Raw genomic sequence first — 6,000 nt, 5'->3', positions numbered from 1 at the left:
GTGTATAGAGGATACATGGGATCAGTGCAGTATATCAGTGTATAGAGTATACATGGGATCAGTGTATAGAGGATACATGGGATCAGTGCAGTATATCAGTGTATAGAGAGGATACATGGGATCAGTGCTGGATATCAGTGTATAGAGAGGATACATGGGATCAGTGTATAGAGGATACATGGGATCAGTGCAGTATATCAGTGTATAGAGTATACATGGGATCAGTGTATAGAGGATACATGGGATCAGTGCAGTATATCAGTGTATAGAGTATACATGGGATCAGTGCAGTATATCAGTGTATAGAGAGGATACATGGGATCAGTGCTGGATATCAGTGTATAGAGTATACATGGGATCAGTGTATAGAGGATACATGGGATCAGTGCAGTATATCAGTGTATAGAGTATACATGGGATCAGTGGAGTATAGTAAAGTATATATGGGATATTTCTGTCCTCCTGAACTCTGTACACACAATGCAGTGACACCTTTCCCGGATCCTCCTTGTCTGTTGTTATTATTTTTATTATTATTTTGCTGTCTTGCCGCTGTCATGACGTCACCTTCCAGCCGCTTAAGACACAGGCTCCTATTGGGCGCCAGTTCTCCCCCGCCCAGCCAATGGTGCGGTCCGCCGGCCTCGGGTGCAGAGTGACGTCACGTAGTTCCCGTCTGCTTTATTTTGCTTCGGTCTCCGGAGCCGCCATTACGGAAAGAACCGGACCGAGCCGAGCTGGAGAATACCGGAGCGGCTCAGAGCGGGAGGGACCGGACGAGCGACACCGAGGAGTCCGGTCCCGGGGGAGATGAGCGGGGGAAGGAAGCCGGCCACGGGATAGAGCCAGGTGAGAGCCGTACTACGGGGGAGGGGGCACCCCGGGGTCACCTGGCAGCACCTGAGGAGGGGAAGAAGGCTGTCTGGTGTGTGTGAGGGGCCCCGGGCCTACGGTGTCAGGGGCCCCGGCCTTCTATGTGAGGAGGGTGGAATTCACCCACTACGGGGGCTCATTATATATATTTGTATAGGAGGCTCAGCACTGTGTGTGAGAAGAAATAACCATAAATCCCATATAATGTGTCAATAAAAGTATGTATGTTTAAGAAAAATAAAAACATATATATATATATATATATATATATATATATATATATATATATATATATATATATATATATATATATAATGTGTGTTGGTGTGTAAACAGTGAGGAAAAACAAATGTTTGTAAATTTTAAACCTGTGTAACTTTATGTAACACATTATACACACACACACACACACACACACACACACACACACACACACACACACATATATATTTTTCTGCATGCTATATTAATAAACCTACATCTATATTTGGGAGGGTGTGGTATAGTTGGATGTAAACACGCTGTTGATGAGTGGTTATGTGGTGTGTCGGGTGTTGGGCGACATTCCGGCGGTGTTGATCTCCTGGTCAGGTCTGGTTGGTTGTCCCTCTGATGACACATGACAGTTTCTAATGAAATGTTGATCAGGGTTTTGCACACCGGTGTCACCGCCCCTCTGGTATGTTACAGGTGGTTATTAGCAGGTGATCACATGACAGTTAACCATATCAGCGCAGAGGAAAGATTTTTGTTTTCGTCTATTCCTTGATGTGGTGTCCATCCTGTCATAGGACGATGACTGTCATGACGCCCCCGATGAAGGGTGATCTTGGAACACTTTGGCTTTTGTATCTTGATCTTTTAATAAACTATTTTGGATACTGTCTCCATTGGTTTTGCCCTCTTGCTGCAATCTACTGTAGGCTAACCCAATGGCTTCACTTCTATTAGTCGCTGACCTGGGACAAGCCTTCAGGAGTTCACTCAAACTTTTTAATCAGAAGTGCTTGTCCATATCAGTGACTCAGAGACCGGGGACAGCCAGGCGCTAGCATTTTCAGAATAGAACCAGCAATGCCAGCCTCCAGATTTCTATTATTTTAGGTCTTAATATGTACACTACTCCAGGCAAGAAACCCTTCTCTCGCTCTACCTTGTAGCTGATCACTAAAATAAAAAAGATCCCTAAATCTAAACATGCTTTTTACTTGCCTAAACCCCTAGTCGTGACTTTTAGGTCCCAATCCTCCTTTTCTCCCAGTTGGGGTCCTTCCCCCAGGTGTCCACATAACTGCCTGCGTGATATGGTTCCTTTTTTTTTTTTTTTATTGGCTGTCCAGCGAGGGGGTTCATCCAGGATCCAGAGGAGGAGCAAGTTGTCACAAGGGGGTGGCAGGGGACCATGATGGCAGAAGATGACCTTTATATCTTAATCGGCAGTCCCTGCAGCAACCGAACCAGCGATGGTCCTAGATCCTGGACCGAAGGCCCGTACACACAATAAGAAAATCATACGAAAATTTCCATATAAGGAACATTATTGGTCATTTATCTGTTTAAGGGCCATACACACTTGATGAAAATCGGACGAAATATCCTCCGATTTTTCTCTGTCTTCTCAGCGTTCATTACCGTTTTTAGTCGACAGTGCATAAATGTTCACGAAATTTCTCGTCCGATTTTTCTTTTTTTTTGGCACATTTGTTCCTAGATTTCCAGGTTGTCAGCAACTTCAGATCATGCGCGGTCTTTCGTATCCGATTTTTCACAGACGTACTGCATACACATTAAACGAAAATCGGTCGTCTGGGGACGGACAAAAAAAATTCTGGTTTTTGTCCCTCCGTTTTTTTTCGTTGAAAATGTCGTCATCGGCTGCTGAAAGTTGTGTACACACTAGGCGAAAATCGTACGATTTCACATCGGGTGGGAATTTTCGGCAGATTTTCTACTAGTGTGTACCCTGCTTTAGTTTAGTGTTTTCAACAACCTAATCTGACCGGACGAAGGTGCAAGCTAGAAAATTTTTCATTGTACGTCAACACAGCGTCCAATTTTCGTTTAATGTGTACAGTGTTTGTACAGAAATAATCGCTTAAGATGCAGCACATGATCAGAAGTAAAGAATTATCAGAAGACCTGGCTTGTACCTTTTGCCTACATTTGCCATTATCTGAGAATTTTAATACACGTTAGTACCATGCTCAGTTACATCATGATATACACCTTCATGGACAGTCAGATAATTGTTCATCTTCTTCTCTTATAGTGTGTAGTAGGCTTTAGGTGGGTAAATCTTACTCCACCAGTTAAAATGAAAAATGGCCTAGCATGATGGGTTAGGGAGAAGGTGGAGATAGTGATAAGTTTTTTTTTTTTTTATTTTTGCTTTAAAGAAGTACCGCTGAAGCTCCTTTTTGGCTTTACTTCTCCTGTAGGTTACAGGAGTGGAGTTCATTCTGCACTCCTCCTGTGACCTGTTCTCAGCAGACAGCGGGTTGAATCCTGCTGTCGGCTGACATCAGAGCCGGCCCAGGCTCGGGAAAGATTTCAAACATATGGTTGGGATTCGCCCACATGCTTGGACTGGTACCCAGCTCAGCCCCTCAGCCAGCCGCTAAGAGCCTGAGCCAGCCGCTTCAGTGAACATAGTGGGGTGTTGCAGAGCAGACAGGGGTGACAGATAGGCCCCCAGCTCACTGCTCAGGTAGCCATGAGAACCAAGCGATCAGCGGTGTTTGATTGTTTTGGTTCTCAGTGTCAGTCAGCGGGGGACCGATGCTGCATCCACCTAGGTAAGTAGGATTCAGAAAACGAAAATAAAAGTCCAACCCCAAGTTATTAGTAACCTACCTTCACTCCTCTAACCACTGGTATTAAGAAAAAAAAAATCGGGAGAATTTGGGGGGTGGTGAGGGTGCCCAGGAGGATTAGTGCCCAACTCCCAGGGCAAGAAACTAGCTTGGCACATGGTACTTTGATCCATTATAATGCAGTAAGGCTTAGGAGGAGATGTTTGGAAACAAGACATGGGAGTAAGGTAATCAGCCTGATTTTATAATAACATGAAAATATAAAAGTAATGGATAAAGACTCCCAACTGGCTAGCAGAATACAATGGGACCTGGGGCAATTGACAGATGTGCAATGGGATGGCATAGTAACCTTAGTAGATAAACTATCCCTTTCAGCATCACAGAAACTCAGTTCTATATACTTCATTTTATACCCCCAAAAAAATTTAGTTTGGGGAAGACCTGATGCGCTCTGCCTCAGATGTAAAGTGACAGTCGGGGACGGACCTGATCCACATGCTATGGAGGTGCCCCAAGCTACATAGGTACTGGTGTTAGATAAAAAAACGTAGTATTCAAAATAAATTTACAATTGGATTCGGGTTTGTGTATATTGGGGTATATGGAGCAGGAAGGAGGATATGGGTTCAAACTAACATTACTTTTCTGGCTTGGTATAAGCATTTTAAAACTAACAGGGAAATGGATAAAATCTGAAAAAAATAAGTGTATGTGTGCGCGTGTGTGTGCGTATGTATGTAAGAAGTCAACAATATACCGTAATTGTTAGAGAAAAAAATGACTTGCACAAGAAAAGGAAATATAACAAGGTTTGAAAGAACATGGAAGGCATGTATAGAAACTCCTGGGGTAGTAGATATGTAAAAAGCATCTAGTTTAAGCCCCGGTTTACACTTATGCGAGTGCGGGGTTCGCATGTAATGTCGGAGCGCACTGCTCCTTCATTACATGCGATCGGCTGTGCGGTGCGAGTTTAGCCATTCACTTTGTATGGCTAAATTCGCACCGCACCCGCAGCAAACACGCACAGGACCCTTTTTTGCAGCCGCATCAGGATCGGATCGCACAGTGGTTCACACTTGTGCGAACTGCAAGATCGCACTGCGATATGCGATCAAACTGGGGGTGTCGTTAACATTTCATTGACACCCCTAGCATATCGCATATGGCAGTGTGAACTGCCAGGGGGTGCGTGTGCGATGCGGGAACAGGCTGCGGATTCGCAGCTTTCCCGCATCGCAGAAGTGTGAACCGGACCTAAGAGTATATTTTTAAGAAGGTTTTGGGAAGTGGGAGGAGGGATGTTTAAGAAATTATGGTATGTTTGCTTTTTATATTGATATGTAACTTTTTTGAAGGACAACTAATAAAGGGATAAAGCGAAGAAGGAAAAAAAGGTAGTCAGCCTGGAATTTAGCTTTAACCGTTTGGAAATGACTTGCCTTTTATATTACAGTAAGGCTCCTTTCACACGGGCGTTCAGTTTTTTATGCCCGATCAGTTCCTTTTTTTTTTTTGAAACTGATACAGATGACACTTGTGTTGTGTCATCCGGTCCGTATGTACGTTTTTCATCACATCGTTTGCGGATGAAAAACGGACATAATGTATCTCTATGTAAATACGGATGTCAGCGGATGACACCACTGACATCCATTTTTGCGTCCGTTCCGTTTTTTGAACGGAAGAAAAAATAGGGTTCTCTTCCGTTCAAAAAAACGGAACTGACAAAAAACGGATGTCAGCGGATGATCATCCGCTGACATCTGTATTTACATAGAGATACATTATGTCCGTTTTTCATCCGCAAACGGATGGGATGAAAAACGTACATACGGAACGCCCGTGTGAAAGAGCCCTTACACTAAACCATGTTCTTATTGTTAAAGTATGTGGAATAACCACTTGTTTTTACTGCCCCTTTGCCACCTGTGTGAATAAGACGTTTAGGTGCAAATGGCAGGTGTGGTGTTTCTGCTGATGGCTGTTATCAGTGCCCAGGGTTTCCCAGGAGCTCACCAGTCATTGCTCTTCTGGGCTGTGGATGGCCTGGTATAAAGGTCACCTTTTAAAATGTGTAGAAGTTCAGCTTTAGTGGAATCATGATGCAATCTGTACACAATTCCAGTCTGTGTTACGAAGAGTGTCATGCTTTATGTGTAAGCTAATGGGACAGTCACCTACAGCAGGGATTAGAATGGTATCTGGAAATCTTGAACATAGTTCTGTGTTTCAGTCACTTCCAGCAAATTGGAGTTTTTTTTTTTTTTATTGTTTTATTATGGACCTTCATGGGAATTTTTCCTTTGTG

The 6,000-nt window shown here is 43.6% G+C and overlaps 1 protein-coding gene across 1 annotated transcript in view; it reads left to right on the top strand.

Annotated features, from left to right (window-relative positions):
- Nucleotides 1-641: 641 nt before the first annotated feature.
- ZRANB1 (zinc finger RANBP2-type containing 1) overlaps nucleotides 642-6,000 on the top strand; it is a 127,790-nt gene continuing 122,431 nt past the window's right edge. Inside the window, exon 1 of the mRNA XM_082269167.1 lies at nucleotides 642-849. The gene's annotated coding sequence lies outside the window, so the exon portion shown is untranslated. The remainder of the gene's footprint in view (nucleotides 850-6,000) is intronic.

This window comes from Pelophylax lessonae, assembly GCF_965119305.1.
Source record: "Pelophylax lessonae genome assembly, chromosome: 9".
NCBI classification, from domain to species: Eukaryota; Metazoa; Chordata; class Amphibia; order Anura; family Ranidae; genus Pelophylax; species Pelophylax lessonae.
This window is presented reverse-complemented; position numbering and strand designations above follow the sequence as displayed.